Source organism: Tachypleus tridentatus, chromosome 3 (assembly GCF_004210375.1).
Source record: "Tachypleus tridentatus isolate NWPU-2018 chromosome 3, ASM421037v1, whole genome shotgun sequence".
Classification (NCBI taxonomy): domain Eukaryota; kingdom Metazoa; phylum Arthropoda; class Merostomata; order Xiphosura; family Limulidae; genus Tachypleus; species Tachypleus tridentatus.
The window spans coordinates 19,834,224-19,856,127 of record NC_134827.1 but is presented as its reverse complement, the minus strand read 5'-3'; the positions used below and the strand labels follow the sequence as shown (position 1 = coordinate 19,856,127).

General features: G+C 33.3%; 1 long non-coding RNA gene across 2 annotated transcripts in view; it reads left to right on the top strand.

Annotated features, from left to right (window-relative positions):
• Positions 1–21,904, top strand: part of LOC143246496 (uncharacterized) — a 71,542-nt gene that overhangs the window by 32,172 nt on the left and 17,466 nt on the right. Inside the window, exon 3 of one of the 2 annotated variants that reach the window (XR_013025997.1) lies at positions 6,051–7,721. The exons of the other annotated variant lie outside the window; for it this stretch is intronic. This is a non-coding gene — a long non-coding RNA (uncharacterized LOC143246496). Of the gene's footprint in view, positions 1–6,050; positions 7,722–21,904 lie in introns of those variants that run through there. 2 annotated transcript variants of the gene reach the window in all.

Sequence of the window (21,904 nt, the reverse complement as noted above, 5' to 3'; positions counted from 1 at the left end):
TTTATTTGGGACACGTCGTATCATATTCAATAACCATTATTCATGCTCTTGTATCTAAACGAATAGTCACTCACATCATACTCTCTGCTAATATGCAATTGCTTTGTGATTTAATTGAAATATTAATAAGACAAGTGTTTGTTTAGAATTTTCGCACTAAGCTACACTAAGGCTATTTGTGCTAGCCGTCACAAATTTAGCAGTTCAAAAGTAGAAGGAATGCAGCTAGTTTCCTTAATCTAAGATTTAAACACTGTTATCCTTACCTGGATTTGGATTTAATTTTTTTCAAGGCATCTTTGTTCCTTTTACCTTGAGAGGCCAATACTATTGATACGAGTTTCTTCTACAACTGATAGTTTTACCACTCATAAAATATTAAGTTGTATCAGCAAAGAATGAATTAATCACGAACTCAGATGATTTTTTTCGGGAATTTAAACTTTACTCTTTTTGGAAAAAACTTTCTCTGAATCCCTTACATTATAATTCGACAAATTAGAAACAACTATGTAAGGATTGTAGACATAAACTGTTTCTCTTTGGTGTTTAACTCGAATTATGGTTAAATATAATTTTTATCAATTATTCTGTGTGACCTTGACCTTTGAGCTACGTTCACAATAATTAACCAATTAGTTTTGCAGGATACTCAAAATTTGTAACAAATTCGATCAAAAGTGCATGAGAAACATTTCAAATTAAATTGTTGACGTACAATTTGACCTCAAACTTTGACCTTCCTTGACTAATAGTTAAACAATTGATTCTTGAGTGGCACTAAACCGTTGTATCAAATTTGATTGTAATTAAACTTAAAGATTGCGAAGAATATTGTTTCCACATGTGCGCAGATACAGAGAGTGATAACTGCAGGAGATGTCATATTGGTTTAACTACCTAGTAAACAGTTAATTTTAGAAAACTCCGATTTGAAAATATCTGTGCTATTGCCATTCCTTGAACCTGAGGTTTTATGGTTTATACTTAGTTACCACAGAAACGAACTTTGCTCTTTGGGGTGTTGGGTACGCAATAAGAGTGATTGCCAAATTCCAATTTCTTATCAAATAAAAATACTCTACAAATTGGTAATTGGTGCTATTAGACAAGTTGTCTTTTTTTTTTTTTTTGATAACATTCTAAACTATATAACTATATTGTATTTGTGCTAAAGCATTTTACAACAAATGCTGTACTATTGGCGCAGCATCTAGTGTCAAATGATCTAACATGTTTAATTATGATAGCTAAAATACTGTTGTACAGGGTGGCCCGTAAGTTCCTACTAATCCATACGTTATTATGTTACATTTGTTACATTCAATTACGCATGTATTATAAATTTGTTTCTTTGTGTCAGAGAAATATGGCCAATGTAAGTCCATTTACACTTGAAGAGCGTATTGTGCATAATATTATGCAGCGAAAATGAGGGACAGCACACAGATACACTGGATACAAAAGATATATGGATGGGTAGGGACTTACGGGCCACCTTGTATATGTTTGAAGTAAAGGATTTGATATATTAAATAATATTTTATAAACGTTTTTGTTTTATCAAGAAAAATACAAAATTCCTGATCATGCGTAGAACAATTTTAATAAATCAATCAACCATGGATTTGAAAAAATAGTGTATTTTATTTCATATGCATCGTTCAGAGCATACAATAATAAATTAATTTAGGAAATATCAGCTTTGAAATTGTATTGAAATTTTTTATTAAATTCAACTTTTAAATGGTTAAATTAATTCCATATGCGAAATCTTATGTGTCATAAGTAAAATACCTTCAAATATGTCATGTTTGCAAAAGTAAACTTTAATTAACAACTGCTTTCATAAAACATTTATCGTTGTATTTATTTTCAGCTTTAAAGTTCTTTTATTGAATGAAATACGAACACAACATAACGTTTAAAGACGAATGACGTTGATCAGTTTACACTTAAATGTAGTAAAATGATCTAATTTTTAAGTGTTACTGGCCAGAAGAATTCTAATAAGTTGTTCTAATTGTTTGAAAGTAAATCTTCATGTACTGAATGTTTGAATTTCTGAACTAATTCAGTGATTATCATAGTCACAATTACTCATTTCAAGTGAGAAACTTGTTGATTCGTTTATGTTACACGTCGTGTGAAACAAAAAAATTTTAAGAAAACTTCTGTATTATTTAGAAATACTTGTATTGTGTGTGTGTATTTCCTTGTATCAAAGTCTCACGGGGCAATCTACTGAGTCCACCGAGGGGAATCAAACCACTGATTTTAGCGTTGTAATTCCGTAGACTTACACAGTACCAGCGGGAAGATGCATTAGTTTTGTAGCTAATAACATTAATCATTCTGGATTAATATTTGTTATTTTATTAAATGATTAACTTAACACCAGCAATTCAGTCATGCAAGTTTTTTTAATGCTTAGTGTAACTTAGTATAATACATGATATTAAAATTTAGTGTAACTAATGTTAAATGATGTTCTGAAAACTAAATACTAATACTGACCAAAGTGGCATTAAATTATTGCACCGACCTCTAGTGACAAAGTTTTAAACATTATCTATAATGGTATCTACATGTTATTGTTGTAATTTCGCGACTAAAACTTTGAAGGATTAAATAATTATTGTATTTAAGGAATATAGAAGCCGTTGGTAAAAGTGTCATATAATTCTTGACGTGTATAAGACACTTTTCGTTAATACAATCGTGCAACAGTCCACAAGTCAGTCGACCTCAAATGTCTATGAACAAATATAGAGTTAGAACTGACAAAATCGGTAGCTGACTTTTAGACGTTTACTAATTCAATTTTTTTCACGTTTTAGTTTGTATCACTTATGAAACTTTATATCAGTGATACGTTTACTTCTTTAAATCCAAATATTTAAAATATTAAACGTTTTCAAACGATAGTTCTTAGGCATAAACTGAACATAAAACGTATTTATTATAGTAAATTTCGTTTTAGCTTTCAACATGTTTAATAAATGGAACATGAAGACAATATAGTACTTAAAAGTGAAATCAGTTTCACTGAATGACGTAAATCGGTATAGGTTTAAACTTATTTCATTATTTAAAAGCACACTTAGTTTCAAAACGATAAAGAAAAAATAAAACAAACAAAAACAGAGAAACTGAACTATCATTATAAGATTTACAGTTTCAATTTTCAACTGTTAAACCAAAAACTTTTAGTTAGTTGTATTTCGGGATTATAGCAGCAACGACAACATTGTCACGGAATCGTAATACGAATAAAGTTTGTCTTTGAAGCAGGAAATCGTACATTAGGTTTTGTTACACATGTTGTGAAACTGGTGACAGCTAGTTATATATGTAGATATATGATATATCTAGAACAACAAAATTCCTATAAGGAAATTTAAAATACGAATGTAGTACCAACAAAAGTGCAATGAATGGAAGAAGGTATTTTACTAGAATGACAATTATAACGTTTTATTTAGCAGTTCTTTCTTTGAATAACAAATTTAGATTATGTAAGATGTTGAGAGCATCTCAAGTCTTTATTAAATACGTCATTACGTAACATATTTAACAATTCTAAACTTTAATATTTTCAGTCGTAGTTCAAGAGCGATTTTTCGTACAAGTTATAAGAGCCGAAGGTTTCAACAAATCTTTTCAAGTATTGTTTGTTTATAGTGATTATACACCGAAACTGGACAATAGTTGACAAAATCTATCACGCTGCTGGTTGTGCAATGACCTCGAACACTGATTATATTTAGATCTGCCTTAGGAGAAACACGATTATAATACTTCAGTTTATGAATATTTCCTAGTGACATTAATGTACATTCTAATATAAAATATATTACAATAACCAAGTCTTAAGAGATCAAACTAACTATACGTTTATGCTGACTTACATGTTAACAGTTGTAAATAAACTAAAGACGACAGCATTGTTACTTTTTTGAATCGATGTTATAGTTATTATTACTTTGAGGTTTAAATCTTTTAAGTAATAGTCTCACTTTGCGAAGAATATTCTGGTCGTATGTTGGACTGATGGGGATGTACTTAAAAATTTCATATCATTTAATTACATTCATGCCGAATGGGAGGTAATAGGTTGAAGGTGACGACTGTGTCAACTGGTCACCTTCAGTGATATTATGTTTAAAACCTTTCTCTCCTCATTTGGTAAGTCCTCTTTCTTCGTTTGTCCCTGAAATACATTCATATTATAATTTATTAGTTTTGAGAGAAATTTAAATGTTTTATTATTTTTGTTGACTTATTTTGGAAAGTGTTCGGTTCGTTTATAAATACTTCCGTATTTATTATTATAATACATTAATTTTTGATATGTTCCTCATTTATCGATTGTTCCAATTCCGTCTCTTATCAGTATGCTAATACGACCCTTAAAAACAAACCGCCAGTTTTACACACATACATATATATCCACTCTCTTTAATTATTTAGGTGTGGCGAATGCGTAACATTGTATATCATATTAATGAAAACGTATGGACTATTTTCAGTATTTGATATGATAGAGGTTAGACTAACTTTTCTTTGACAGATTAATATTAATGCATAAAGATGTTATGAGCATAACCTAGGCTGAACTTTTGAGAGTTTTATTTTGGCGTAACTTGAAATGAACATTTTTTGAAACAAAAGGAAACAGGGTATTAGTACTCTATCACATTTATAAACTTTTATAAAAAATGTTTCTCATTTGTCTCATATCAAATTAAAGAAGGAATCAGATATAGCTTATCGCACACTGGGTTTTATTTCAGTGATCGTCTTGTGATGTTCACATTTATATTCTACCAGTAAGGATTTCATTCTTATTCTGGACCATTAATACAGGATATAGTAAAACCTTGATTCAGTACTGACATGTATTTTACTTTCAAGTATTCCTGTCATTTAGTCTTACTAACAATCAGTCTTTTAGTTGATGTCTTTAGAAATTTAAATATGTTTAACGTTTTCCAGTGTGTAATAGTCTACCTGTATACAAGTTCAATTTGTTTATAAATAACTAACATTACCGAATTCTATGATTTTGTGTGTCCTATTCATCCATTATTAATCGAAGACGATAAATTTTCTATTTATAGCAATCTTGTCGCTATTATTGCAATACTAAAAAATATTTAGAGCTCCAGATGTCAGAGTAAGTTACAAATGCATATTAAAACTTATTAATTGTGCATATATTTAGTTCCCACAAGACGGGAAGGGGAGACAATTGTGGAAAATGTGGCTTCAGGCCACCTAGGAAGTCCAAATTAAAAAGTTGGAAACTTATGATTTTATGAGCAACACGTTTCGGTAAATTTACAATTTATTAAAGAAATACATAATTTAAAATCACGTTCAAAGAAAGTTTTCATCTTTGCTAATGCGTGGCAAACATAAGTTAAACTTTCCGTTCTTTGCGGCTCCATATCGCAAATATCATATTCTGTTATTTCTTTGTATTACAAATATCTGTTTTCTAATATGAACACTTATAAATACAAATCTGATGCCATTAAACTGCTAAAAATACTGTATTTAATAGTTAAACGATATTAAATATTTTTAAAGTACTTTAATAGTACCATTTGGTAAATTACTATTTTAATAAAGCCGTTAAACAGGCTCAAGGGGCCCGGCATGGTCCAGTGTCGCGGGTTCGCATCCCCGTCGCGCCAAACATGCTCGCCCTTTCAGCCGTGGGGTCGTTATAATGTGGCGATCAATCCCACTATTCGTTGGTAAAAGAGTAGCCCAAGAGTGGGTGGTGATGACTAGTTGCCTTCCCTCTAGTCTTACACTGCTAAATTAGGGACGGCTAGCGCAGATAGCCCTCGAGTAGGTTTGCGCAAAATTAAAAAAATCATACAAACAAAACAAACAGGCTCAACAAATTTCACATAAACTACTTTTTAAAGGAGCCAAGAATTTGTATGTCTCAGTCCTGAAATTTATCTTTAGGTGTGTGTGTGTTTATAAATATCTAGTATTTTTGTCTGTCATTGTTAATTCAGCTTTTCACACAGTTCTGGAGTTAACAAGATGAAACGTGATAGGAGAGCTCGGGAGGGAATTCGTTACATATATGTCGTCGCCTTTGAAAAGAAGGACTAAAACTCCAGCTTAAAATCACTCAAACATGATGAGGATCTAAGAGTTGGTCTTTGTGGTCGTTGAGACAAATATGGGCATCACTTTTTGTATTCCTGTTCCTTCTTGGGATTTGGGGCGACATGTTTGAAACTGTCTTCATGTCTAAACTCACACGCTAGTAGGATACAAACTTTGGTAGATATGCTCGGGTACCAGTGAGGTAGGTATAGAAATAACTGGTGTATGTGTAACATGTGAATCATGAGAACGAAGAAGCAGTTGAGAGGGAATATTGTTTGCTAGTAGTTGTAATAAACATAACAATGTGTCATTATAACCTGATTTCCTTGCACGAAAATAGAGTTCTGAACTCAGAAAAATAAAAAATAAGTACGTGGGTAGATTTCAGAAACATTCATATTGCAAGGTGTTTCGTGAACTCATCAAACAAGAAAAATATAATATGTCACACATCTACTTTAGAAAATCCGAGTAATTGAATATTTGTAACTTAAAAAACTAATAAACATCTAGGATAATACTTTAACGGAATTACTTGTAACGTTGAAATGTATTCTGTTTAATCATAAACTCTCAAAGGAATGTCTCCTTACCTGATATGTGCCCACCAGTGGCACAGCGACATGACAGCGGACTCACACCGCTAGAAATCGGATTTCGATACACGTGGGGGCATAGATAGTCCATTGTGTGACTTTATGCTTGAATTCAAACAAACAATTCTTATCTGGTATGGAATTGTCTAACAAAAACGCAATGAGTCCACCAATAAACGTACTGGTGTTCAAGAAAACTGTGATGAGTTGATTTGCTGCGTCATTTCCTAAACGAAATAAATTTATATTTCTTTTTGTGTTTGTTTCTGTTTTTATTAAAGGATACCATGCTACATAGTGAGTACTACAAGATAGTAAGTTTTAAACGTTTGTTTTGTAGTTTGGTATGTTACATCACTTTCAAGCATGACCTCAGTTCATCAGATGGAAAAACAAAGAGGCTACAAACTTGTGATTGATAAAAAACATATAATAAACATAAAAACGAGTGATATATATATAAACAAGATAAATATCAAACACTCTGAAAATTGAATATTAAATCGTTACTAAGCAAAGTCTGTATGTGTGTTTGTCTTCTTACGACTGGTGAAACATAAATCTGACTGCCAGTAAACAACACATAAAGTATCCCAGTGGTAGAGCGATAAGTCTATGGATTTACAAAAAATGGTTTCAACTTCCCTTCGTGGATTCATGAGATAGCCTGATGTGACTATGCTATGAGATAACACAAACTCACAACGTAAATGCTTCGTTCTCTAAGTGGAGCGTTAGTATTTGAAACTGTATATCATTCTCGCTGTCTCTTATGTTTTCAAAGTTCATTGAACTGGTATGGCAAAGTGTATAAGTAGTTCACTTTTATAATAATATGTCAAGATACTTTCAGCTTTATCTGCCTGTTGTTATTTAACGGATAAGTTGCAGAATAAAATGGTGATTCTCTAATAAGCAGAAAACCTTAAAATATAAACATTCTTGTAAGGATAACCTTAAAACTGGTTTATCTTGGCAGCGACCAGGGTGTCATCGGCATATTGATTACTTATTATATTTTAGCTTTTATATATAATAAACTGGTTTTGTATCATTCTGTAAAAATATATATATAAACATTATTAGATTTGAATTGATTTGTCGTAATCGTCATTTTATTAAAAATTTAGATAAAGTTGAATCCCCATCACAAGAAACATGCTCGTCCTTTCAGCCGTGGGGCGCTATAATGTGACATTGAATCCCACTATTCGTGGGTAAAAGAGTAGCCCAAGAGTTGGCAGTGGGTGGTGATGACTATCTACCTTTTGTCTAGTCGCACACTGCTAAATTAGGGAGGCCTACTGAAGATAGCCATTGTGTAGTTTTGCGAATTAAAAACAAAACAAACGAAATCCTTTCCTTAAAATAAATAATAGCATATGTAGATGAAATTTGCAAGCTAGGAATAACAGATTTTACAATGTTACACTACCTTCATGTTGAATGACTTTCTATATCTAATTCTGTTATGAAATGCGAGCAGAATTAATGCTCATTTTATTACTACTGGAAGTTATTGGTATGTATAGCATCATACTGATTAGACTATATTCTATCAATCGAAAATTATTAGAGAGTATGTGCAGACAGTACGTGTTTAGCTTTACACATAAAGACTAAAACACAAAGTTACGGGGCAAATAGTTTTGAATTACATCACACATCCTTAATATCCTTTGTATTAAGTTGGGTAAAAGACATTGACAAAATGGTCCTGTTTAGGTAATTTAGTGTTAACGTAATTCTCTTGTTGCAACACTATTGAGAAAATAATTGTTAGAAGTAAATATTTATATCTTCTTACATACTGAAATATGTAACCTTGGAACAAAAATTAAAAACAATCACGAATAATTTTCTAAACACGTAAAAGGATGATGAGATAGAAGATAATTTTATAACACCAATAATAAACTAATTAATGAATTAATTATTTCAATGTAATAGTTTTCTTGAGCTCAGGCGTTCTTGCAGTGAACTAAAGTTTTGAGTTGGCAATTACGAAATCTCTTTTATTATTCAGTTTGTCTTTTCTTATGCATATAAACTATATGCCACAGACAAACATATTTAATACAGTCTAACATAGAAATTAAATGTTAAGTACTGAGTAATGTGTTGTTTTCATAAAATAACCTATATTGACGTCACTTTGGCGCTCATGTTGTACCCGCAGCGCTTCATAGAGTAACAGTATGAAGATAAAAACTTATCAAGTATTCCTTGTTCATACGTTTAATTTTAGGTGTTTAAAAAGTGAACATAAAGTAGCTTTTAGTAACATCTTCCAACATTTTCATCACACCTAACATATGAAGTCATTTTTTTATATAAAAGGAAACTGGTTTGTAAAACCAATTTCTCATAATTTAGATTCTTAAAAACATATTTCGTCATTCTTTTGCCACAAGCAAGATTTAAGGATCAGGTATGTAAAGAACGTTTAACGATAACAGAATATTGATCTCTGTTAAATTAACATCGCCCATATTTGGAACGTAGCTCCTTAACGACCGCTTTAATGACTTGAAGAATTAATCTTCACTAAAGGTTAATAGGAGCGATGATTATTTGTTTGTAGTTGAGCTCAAAGCTACAGAGTGGGCAATTTGTGCTATGCCCTCCACGGGTATCGAAATGCAGTTTCCAATGTTGTAAGTCCACAGAAATACTGCTGCGCGACTGGGGACAGGAGAGACGGAAAAAAAATATCCAGACAGACAGTTTTGGAAGTAGTTACATATCATTATTCTACGAATATTGCTTATATTAAGTTAAAAAGCATTTCTCCATAACTATTATATCATTGAAGATTTTCAGGTTTCAAGTCATCAACTGAAAACATTTTAAAGTGCGTTACAGAAAGTTCCCCACAAGTACAGCGGTAAATCTACTTATTTACAACATTATAATCAGGGAGTTCGATTCCCCTCGGTGGAATCAGCAGATAGTCTTATGTGGATTTGCTATAAGAAAACAATCACACGCAAGCGCGTTACAGAAAACTTAAACTCACTCCATAGATTATTTGTTTGTTTTGAATTTCTCGCAAAGCTACTCAAGAGCTATCTGCGCTAGCCGTCCCTAATTTAGCAGTGTAAGACTAGAGGGAAGACATCTAGTCATCACCACCCACCGCCAACTCTTGGGCTACTCTTTTACGAACGAATAGTTGGATTGACGATCACATTATAACGACCCCAGGGCTGATAGAACGAGCATGCTTGGTGAGACAGCGATTCGAACCCGCGACCCTCGGATTACGAGTCAAACGCCTTAACACACTTAGTTATGCCGAGTCCTCACCTTAGATACCAACAAAAACGTTCAAATAATAACATACAGATATATACAAAAATGAAAAGTATAATTAACAAGGCTTTATACATTAAACTAAACAATGATGAAATTATGAGAATTGTATTAGTATACTTTGAAAACAGACTGCTGCAAAAATATCCTAAAGTTTATATTCAAATGTATTGATGAATCAGGTCATAACCCCCAGTGGTACAGCGATATGTCTGGAGACTCACACCGCTTGAAACTGCGTTTTGATAGCCGTGGTGAGCAGAGCACAGATAGTCCATTATGTATCTTTGTATTTAATTACAAACAAATAAAGAATCAGGTCACAGCTACCCGGAAGAAGCAAGCTTGAAAATGACGTTTCTGAAAATATATTAAGGGATAAACCCATACTTAATATCACAGAAGATGCTTGATCATAAAGCGGGAAATCTGTATGGTTCGTATCAAAAGGATTTGAAATTGTGAAATAAATTACGGCTGATAGGGTGAGCATGTTTGGTGCAACTGGGATTCGTACCCGCGACCCTCGGATTATCACTCGACTGTAACAAGATGGAGGAAACAGAAGAGTGTAATATTAAAGGACATGACGAAGCTATTAATATAACCAGATGAGACGAAGCTATTTATATAACTGAATGAGACGAAACTATTAATTTCAGGACGAAATGCTATTCTACATAAAAATGAAACAGTTATTTCCTAAACCTGTAATTTTCTGTAAAATGACTAAGATAACTCAAGTATATATGAGGTAAAAACAGTGTGTGTGTGTGTGTTTTTTTTTTCCTATAACAAAGACACTTCGGGCTATCTGTTTGAGTCCACCAAGAGGAAGGTAACAACAGGAACTCACTGCTGAAAAAAAAAATTCAATTTGAACAAGACAAAAATGTGTACCTTGTACATAACAGTTACTTGGCTTGTTTATTATTAAGCTAAGGAAAATGTTGAAAGTTCAAAGCTTTTACATCCTTTATTTTAGAGAAAACATCTTTATCAAAGATAATCACTGCAAAAAATACTGACACTCTTGCTCGCATCAACAGAAATAAACTGAATTTTATATAATTTAGATTTTTGTATAAAACATGCTAACACAATTCTCTTCCTTTTACTGTAGTAGCTTTCTGAAAATGTCGTATAACGTTTAAGCACAGATAACTGCCTTTTCTCTTTTATTTCTACTTATCAGATGTCACATACCATTTAGGTCATTGTTTATGGTTCTCCTGTGGCAAAACGGTATGTCTGCGGACTCATGCTGTTACGAATCGGGTTTCGACACTCCGCTATGGCAGAGCACCGATGGCCTATTGTGTAGCTTAATTCAAACAAAACAGTGTTTAGTTATTTGTAAAAGCAAACATGGCGATTTCTTATGGTAAATAGACCAAGATTTATAAATTATCTGTGTGAAGCAGGTCTTCGTTCTTTTAATATAACAAGTACGAGAGCAGTGAACTGGTTAAACTCACATCTGTACACACAAAACTGGGCAAATGAATGAGAAGCGACAGAAGATGGTACAATAACGTTTTACTGTACGTGTTTATTTCCATATATCACGACTGCATGTGTAGGTATAGAAACGTACGTAGGCTGCTGGGAAAACAACCATACATGTTAAGTACAAAATAATCCACTTTTAAAATTCTAATTATAACAAGGGTCAATCAAAAAATGGTCATATGAAATGACAAATAAATATTTCACCTTTGATACATCAGATAAACGAAAACAAATTGATAATAATGAAGTGGATGAGGAATCTGGCAATATTTTTAACGACAGGCTGAATTACCTGCTGTGCCCTTTGTGAAAGTCTGCATGTCCATTATGGATTTTCTTTTTAAAGTTCTTGTAATACAGTTAAAATGTCTGATTTAAAAGTTGTTTTAAGGAGACTTCACTCCACAGCCTTTTTCCTCCCCTTAAAAACGTGATAAACGTGCACAAATTTGCCAATGAGAAGCAAATTCACTTGGAGTATTTTTAAAAATGTTCATTCTCCAACAAATCTGTTTCTAGACACAGAAAGTCACTACTGATAAGTGAGTAAGTGTAGTAATCAAACAGAAAAACCTCGCAGAAATAGTAAAACGGTTGTGTCAGTTCTCGTTCAAAGTAGCCTGTTTTACAGTAGAGAAGTGGTCAGTATTTCTACTGTTTGGATTTGGTACAGATAACGCAATTAATTTAATAATGATTTTGATTTTTGTTTCTACGGAGAACTATATTTTACGTCAAGAAGTAGGAATCATTCTAAAACTATTTTAATTATGTAATACGCCTCTAATTCAGGCTTAAGTCCTCATTCTAATTCTAGTATGAACCAGAAGTCAAAATGTGTGTGTCAGGAAATATCTTGTAACGTAAGTAGCAGCAATATCTTATTTCTTAACATTGTAGCTGGATATTTTATTTTGTTTATTATAAGAAACACGTCAATGTACTCAAACTTTTATTTACAGTCTTTGACTTATGGAATTTTGTTGTGGTGTTAGTTTCTATTTACAACAGCTACTGCAGTAACGATATAGGAGTTATTCAACAGAAATTTTTATTTTCCAATATGTGGAACGTTTAACAAGAATTTGGTTTACTTATTGACTAACAAGTTAGCATGCTAAATTTGATCTGAATCAGTCAACTAGTTTTGGAAGAGATAACGTCTACATAAACCTAAAGCTTTCACTTCAATATCAGATGTATACTGTACCGGTATGGTTTAATTTGTACAGTGCACATGCGATAAAAACGCCTGTACCTTAATTTTTATACTTAGTCATACGTTGTTTCACTCGCCAGAGCTGGATAATATAAAGAGGAAAATAAAAAAGCAGCTTTTCTTGTTAAAATCTAACAGTCTGGCAACACATGTAACTAAACAGGAATTCATACTGGTATCATATGGAAACGAAAGGAAACTTCCATAATGTTGTATCTGCCAACCTTTTACGAAATTGGTGTGAATTATTCAAACCGCTTGAAGCTGAATTTTGATACCAGTGGTGAGCAGAACACAGATAGTCAATTATGTAGCTTTGTGTTTAATTACAAACAAACAAAGAATCAGGTCACAGCTAGACGTACGAAGCAAATTAGAAAATGAGGTTTCTGAAAATATATTAATGGATAAAAATATATTAAATATCACAGAATATGCTTGATTATGAAGGGGGAAATCTGTATGGTTCGTATCAAAGGATTTGAAATTGTGAAATAAATTACGCCTGATATGATGAGCATGTTTGGTGCGACCGGGAGTTGTACCCGCGACCTTCGAATTATAAGTCGAATGCCTTAACCACCTGGCGATGCCGAGCCTACATGTTTGTAAAATATGTAAAAAAAACTCTTAACATAGAATTATCCTGTACATAAACACGCAAACACAAACAATACACACCTGATATCAGTTGGTTTCGAGACAAGTCACGAAGTTTCTTTCCACCTGTTCTGTTTGGTTGAATGTTTCATAAAAGCAGTCATCGATGAACTTTTAGAATTTGAAAAGTCCATGTAATGAGTAGCTGTGATAAAATTTGAATTAGGACTAACAATACCATAAATTTGTAAAGCTAAAATGTCCGGAAGTTTGAGGTGAATATTATTTGAAATATTTTAAACTTATGTCTTCTTCAGATATATTTCTATTTTATTTTCGTAATTTTACGTCTTAACTGTTTCTATTGCTTTACGTTCGTCGTTTGCGTGTGTTAAACTTCCTGCATAATGATGACATTGAAACCCCATACGGTAGTGTTAAATTGCACAAAGCGGTAAGGAAATAACAATAAAGTTTGATAGTTTAAAAGAGTTATTGTTATACAAATTTTACATCAGAGATACTGAAGTTTTTTATTTAATTACGATCAGTTTTTTTTTGTGAATTTTACGGAAAGCTACACCACGGATATTTATGACACCTACCTCAACTTTCACAGTGGTAAGACAGTTTGTCATCAACACACACCGCCAATAATGTTATAACATCCCTATGGATGAAAGGGCAAGTATGTTTGGCAAGATATGGTGTCTAACCCCTTCCCTCATATTGTGAGTCAAGTGCCCTAACCATCTGGCAATGCCGGGACTATTTAAGTAGGTGCTTTCTTGTAGCTATCTACTCTGTCTAATGAGAGGACTCAAACCGCTAATCCTACTGTTGTGAATCCTGAGACTTACCGCTGTCCCACCAGAAAACTGACTACATCCCTCTCTCACGAATCCTATAATAAATATGATTAGGAGAAATCTGAGAAAATATATGCAGTCTCACGTCAATTTTTATCATTATTATCAGGCCTATTGGTTTTATCGTTTTTTCATCGTTTGACGTTTAAGACTGTAACATTAATTGTAACATTTGAAATGGAATTTTGAACACACTTTTCCTCGGGTGAACTTGTTCAGATGACGAGTCAGACATTCAAAGAAAAATCTTGTATGGAATAGATTTGGTAGACGAAAAACAAATAAGTGTTGAAAGTGTTATTTTTACACTCCTATAATTTAATAACCGTAATAAAGTAATTCAGAGTAATGTAAAAAGAATATCTGACTTCTATTATTATTAGGTATCAGAATAGTATAAAATGAGGAAGAAATTAATTACTTTCTATTTACGTTAAGAAGTAAGTTCTCAGAAACATGGACTTATAACTGTTAGACATCAAAGTTTGAAGTGTTAACTGTCATCGTTGTTTTAAAACAAAATCTTCTAAGTTAACGCTCTGAAAGTAGAAGTAACTCGGAGTTACAGTGGAGCGCCATTAAGCCGCGGACCAGTAAACCGCGAAATCGCTTAAGCCGCTGTAGCAAGTCTTGTGAGCGAGGATTATCTGGGCTCACTGTTAATTTAAGAACGTGTAGAAACGCGGCTTACGAATTTAATCCTGGCTTTATAACTTCAAGGGGATATCTAAAAAGGATTTGCTTTAATTTGGGAAATAAATAAAATATATTACAATAGAAATCGACCGTTAATCTACCTTATCCGCTCTCAATGTCAGCTTTATGGAGGCCGCCATTGTTACCGAATCACACCTCTCCATACATTAAAGTTAATCCGCGGTAAATCCGTAAAAAAAGTGATCAATAATTAAAGTATTATTTTTAATTCGATAATCCGATATTTTTATGGAATTGTATAAATATTGGCCACAAACCCAATAGAAATCACTTCAGTTTCTGAATTAATAGTGAGCATATCATATTGACAAATTCCTACCACATGAGTACCAACGTCGTTTGATGTTCAGCAAAAGCTGAGTGTCATAGAAAGAATACGAAACGGCGAAACTCGCGCTAAAGTTAGTAGAGAGTTAGGCATGCCTGAGTCGACATTGCGTGTGTGGATTGAAGATGAGAATAAATTAAGAGCATTTCTTGATGAACTTGATGAGGGTCGTTTGAAAAGCAAGAGAGCTAGAACAGCACAAGATCCTGAGTTGGACAAGGCAACGTTCAATGCATTTTGTGAAGCCAGAAACAATGGAATTCCCATATCTGGACCAGTTATTCAAGCACAAGCAGAGAAACTACACAAGGAACTTCATGGCCCTAATGCAGATCCAGAGTTTACTGTTTCAAGTGGTTGGTTAAGACAGTTGCGATCTTTGAAAACTGGTTTCACAAGACGTTCGTCCCTGATGTCCGGAAACACCTGAGGAACTAGGGAATAGAGCCTAGAGCCTGCCTACTCCTAGATAACTGTCCAGCCCACCCGCCTGCAGAGACGTTGACGTACAGAGATGGGAAGATTTTCGTCCACTATCTGCCCAAGAACACAACATTCTAAGATCCAGCCCCTAGATCAAGGAATTATTTCAGCTTTTAAGTCCAATTACAGAAAAGAGTTAATCAAGTCCATGGTAGAAGAAGACAAGAGCGTTCCCGAGTTTCTCAAGAAGGTATGGGTTAAGCAAGCGCTCTATTTATCAGAGACAGCGTGGCAAGCGGTAAAGGCAGAATCGATCCAGAAGTGTTGAAACAAGGCCCTGGGGGGTCCATTCACTGAAGGCAACAGAGAAGAAGACTCAGATGATGATGAAGAAGAATTCCTTGGTTTCATCCCAGCAGAAGTGAAAAAAGCAGAGCAGAAGTTAATGAAAGCTGTCCACTCAACTGTTCCCGTCCAAGAAATTCTGTCAGCGTGGTTCTCCATTGATGATGATGTACCAGTAGCTTCCTCAATTTTAGCAGAACAGACCATGAACGAAGATGAACAAGAAGAAGATCCTGCCCCAGTACCTCCAACAAGAAATGCAGATGAAGCCGTCAAATGACTTGAGGTAGTCGTAGAGTACTACGAGAGTGACGGAGACAAGCTGAAAACACTACAACTAAAGCAATGACTAGAGACGCCAAGAAGAGGGCAACAATGAGCAAGAAGCAAGCAACAATAATGTCATACTTTACCAAGAAATTAACTGTATTTGAAGTATATTATCTGTATTTGTAATTTTTAAAATTAATAAAATGAATAAAATTTTGTGATAATAATGTAAAAAGTGGATAAAAATTTAATGTGGTTTCGTATATATTCGTAAGAATTTGAAATGTAATAACTCAGCATGAAGGCCTGGTATGGCCAAGCGCGTAAGGCGGCGTACGACTCGTAATCCGAGGGTCGCGGATTCGCGCCAAATATGCTCGCCCTCCCAGCCGTGGAGGCGTTATAATGTGACGGTCAGTCCCACTATTCGTTGGTACAAGAGTAGCCCAAGAGTTGGCGGTGGGTGGTGATGACTAGCTGCCTTCCTTCTAGTCTTACACTGCTAAATTAGGGACGGCTCGGTGCAGTGGGCTAATAACCTACTCACTTAAATACTTTTTGAAAAATCCGAAAGCAATTGCGGCCCTATGTTCCTAGATGGAATCTAATGGTGATAACTAACTAACTAACTCAGCATGAAACTAACTTTTTGTTTATATTTGTTATGTTTTCAAAAAATGTGAAATAAAATGGTTTGAAATGTATTTTATTTGTTTTTTTCTTATTGTTTAACTGCCAGTTAATGAATTCGGTATTAAAAATTTAATAATTTATGCAACTGCGCAATATCGCTACCACGAGATTTAAAAAGGCAACCCGCATGTAACACGGGAAGACAAAATTTTACAATAAAAAGGTTTATTTTTATTGTAAATTTTATATTATTAATAAATCTTAATCAAAATTGTGTTTTATATTTTATTTATTAAAAAGAGGAAAAGCGAACCATCGCAATGCATTGGTCGTTTTTTTTTAAACGGCACTTGTCAATTGTATCTGAATAGTTTGTACATTAATATTATAATGATCACGTAATGGCCCGGATGAGGCTCCTCGGCGGAAATGTTGGCGACTTCGGCTTTTCAGTCACAAAGGTTTAAGCCGCGGTTAAGCAGGTTGACCCCCCCAAATACCGCGGCTTAACGGCGCTCCACTGTATTTTATGTCATTTAAGCGTGTAGCTTTGATAAAAATTTTCAATGACTTTTCACATGAATAGCCTCAGTTTAAAAAGACAAACGCTGTTTTCCGCTTCGCCTCTAGAAAAACTGTAAAAGAGGAATAAATTAACCTTTTGTGACTAAACTCAATCGAGATGATGACCCACATACTGGGTAGTCTAGTCAGTATAGTGTAATATTTCACAATTTTGCATATCTAGTTATCTATTTACATGATATAACGGTCCATACACATGATGAGCACAGCACAGTTAGTCCCGTTCTGTAGCTTTAAGCTTGAAAATAAATAATTAAAATATGTTTCACTTGCAAATCAGGTGTATTTTTCAGTTTTTCGGTTGCACAGCAGTGTTAAAATACTAGAAATCCGGTTTCAATATCTGTGATGGGTAGAGCACAGATAGCTCATTGTATAGCTTTGTGCTTAACTTCAAACAAGTACATTTTTTAATATGAAACTAAAATGTTTTTTATGTATTTATATAAATTATTAATAATGATAACTTATGAATGACATTAAATTGGTTCGCCTTGTTTTCTCTAAGTATGAGAAATGTTACCATATATTAAACCATGCATTTACGTTGAAATTATGTTACTTCGGATGGCTTAATGAGGACTGAGTTTTCTTTAAAATTTGAAGGTCCTTTATTTCTGGAGTTCCTAAGTTTAAACAAGACTCATCTTCATAAAATTTGACAAACAGAAATTTAAAATCTATAATAGCAGGTAAAGCGGATTTTCTTATTTCATTGCACCTTTTAAAGCATGGGTAAGATTAAATATAACTGATCATTTTGTGATCGACTTGTTGTAGAGGGTCACGAACCATGAGCCTTGTGTCTACAGCACATTTCTTTCTCACACAGAAATTAGCTGTACTAATAAGTCAGGCTGATTTATACAACGGCCCATTACAAAACAGTTTTCTTCGTAACTACAGATCTAGCACTCTAAAACCTCGTCATCAGATATCACAAATTCCGACACGCGAATTTCGCATAATAGATATTTTGAAATAATATTTGGGAACAATTAGTGAGAGCAGTACACTACTTAACATGAGCTGTAAACATTATAAAATGTACGCTAGACGGTTTATGAGAATGAAGTACGAAGATGGTCGTGACTTGTAAACAGAACAAAGATGGTTGGGAAGTTAAGCAAAACTTACAAACCAGCACAGAAGCAGTTAGAAGTATTACAGTCTCTTCGTGTTAAGCCTTATTCTCTTTCTCAATTTATACAGTTTTAACAGTTTTGTAAAGAAATCCAGAAAATTACTTAACTGACTGTAAATAGATTGCTTAACAACAATCAAATGACTTTTCAAGAATGTTATACTGTCTTGAAATAACGGAAAAAATAAAATACACATTCAAGTTTTATTTGTTCATACTGTTAACATTTCAAAAGTATTGTTTTGGAATTTCGTACAAAGCTACTCGAGGGCTATCTGTGCTAGCCGTCCCTAATTTAGCAGTGTAAGATTAGAGGGAAAGCAGCTAGTCATCACCACCCACCGCCAACTCTTGGGCTACTCTTTTACCAACGAATAGTGGGATTGACTGTCACATTATACACCCCCACGGCTGGGAGGGCGAGCATGTTTAGCGCGACGCGGGCGCGAACCCGCGACCCTCGGATTACGAGTCGCACGCCTTACGCGCGAGGCCATGCCAGGCCATCAAAAGTAAAATGCGTTGCTTAACAGGTTTATAACGTTATATAATGTACAAAGTGTAGTTGGCTAAAACACGTGTCTTTTCGTATAAATAAATAAAACTTTCTAAAGTCAACTAATGCAGATTTGAAGTAAAGTTACAAACTCGGTGCAACAAAGAAATTCAAAACTAGAAAAGGTCACTGTTCAGTTTAACCTGTACTTTGCGTTAAGCAGGAGAGAAAAAAACAATTCTTTTTACTAACGATACAAGCCCAAGGTTTCAGACAAGCTTTACTCTCCTGAAAGTGACTTTTAGGCACAAATCTTTCACCTTCTAGTCTAGCAACCTGTTATGTATTGTAATTTATCCCACCCAAGTCTGCGATTTATTATGTTAGGTATGTTAACACATTACGATTTAAAATAGCCAGAAATTTGAATTTAGAAGTTAATTGGACGTCGATATATATCAGATTTATGACATTTACCAACAAGATTAATACACACAAATTTCTTTCTTAAGACAAATATGTTTTAATATACAAACAATAATACAATTTACAATGACGGTTATTACTGTTAATAATTTATGTATAAAAGTATGCAAACTTGCAAACAATTCTGAGTTTTCTCTCTGATCTGGAATTGAATATTTTATCGACGTTTCATGGAAAGCGAATTAATTCTATTTTTTTCTATTTGATTCACTGAGCACATGTAAGATTTTACCAACGAGAATATATTATATCGTCATACAAATAGTAACGTCCGTAGTTAATTCACTGAAATTAAACTTCGTAAAAATTGTTTTGATTTTAACAACATATTTTCTATAATGCAGCTACGTAAGTTTCAAAAATAAATTCTTTTTTTTTCTATCACGCAATAAATTTTTTACAAATCGAATCGGATAAGAACGAAAAAAAATTTCTCACTTAGATCTAATTATTATTTCGTTTATTCAAATGAATATTTTTTATTGTTATATTTTTAATAAAATACGAACAAACTGGAGAACATGGAACATTGATGTCAAACGAATTTGCATCCACATCCAGAGGCTGTAACCATTTCAATCACAACAAAATCGGACCCGATTTCAATTAAAATTATTCAATTATGACATACGACGTTTTGTGGTAAATATGGATATCATTTTTGGTGTTGTTTGCTTATGTGGAATTAAACACAAAGCAACACTCTGTGCTATCTGTGTTTTGCCTCATATGAATTTTGAAACTCTAATTCTAGCAGTGTGAGTCCGCAGACATTCCGCTGTGCCAATAGGGGGCATCATTTTCGGATTCAACGTGCAGGAATTGCCGAAGAACTTGTAAACCTTTTCTTACAATAAAACCATTGCAAGCCTCTGTAATCTAACAAAAATGTCTTAAAATGTTCCTTCAAAATGGTACAAAAATATTTGTCTTCCAATACATCAAAACACGAAAATGAAACACACACACATATATATTTATATATATATATATATATACATATGTGTATTTTTAAAGGTGAAAAACCTAACTATAAGCTTTTATAGTCAAAGTATACCAATTCATTACTAACTTATTATTGTTGGTAACATATTCACCCTCACACAGGTGAAAAAGAAACAACACCATAAAGCGTTTAAAATGCTTCAACTATGAAAGAATTTCTGCAGGATGTAGATGATTTACAAAATGTATTAGGGACGCTGAAACAGTTAACATAAGACTGAAAGTCAGTTTGTTTATTCTATATTTTAAACAAAATTCTGTATTAAAATATAGTTCTAATGAAACCGAAGTTATCAAAACCCTGGTAGTTAGTTTTCTAATGAACTTTCTTTCTTTCTTAAAAAGTTTACGTACAGGGTAGAACAGGGCCTATAGTATATATGTATTATGTAACTGTAACACGTATATTATTAATGCTTTATATATTATATAATCGGTGTTTTTAGGAAGCCACTCCTTATAGCCCTCATGCATCTTTGTGCAAAATTCAAATCAAACAAACAAACCAAAACCATATTACTTTGTAGAAATATCATATGAATTGAACTAATATTTCATTGAAATGTTGAATTTGTGTTACTATTCACGTAAGAAGTCATCATTCGACAAAGAACTTAAGTTAAAGAAAACTTTCCCACATTGTTTGGAACATTATACCGATTTACGAAATATATGGATGTGTTGAATGTTGCGTATAGAATTCTGTGATTTATGAAAAGTAAGACAAAGCCATGAAATTAACAAAACTTTTGAAATAGAGTAATTTATAACAGTGTATGACGAGTGAAAGTGTAAAATAACGAATTCAATTTGTATCTTGGGGTTAAGGTAATCTAAGGATATCACAGTTTTATGATATTGAAGTGCTCCCCATTTCTAAGTCAATTAAATTTAAATGAATATAGAATCTTATCTTGCATCAAATGTTAACTACCTTAGGGTCCCTTAACTTGCGAAAAGAAGTATTGTTGATGTTATGTAGTCTCGAGATGGGTGAGAGTCTTTGATTCAGAGCTATGACGTGACCAAGTAAGGACATGCCACAGACGTCCCAAACATCGTCAGTTCTTATGATGATAAAGATTTACGTTTATGGTGTTTATGTAGATTTTATTAAACAAAACTAAACTATTTCTGTACAAATATTCAAAGAATATGAGACACTAACGCTAATAACGCAACTTATTTATTCTTCGTTACTGCTCAGTAAACAAAATAACTAA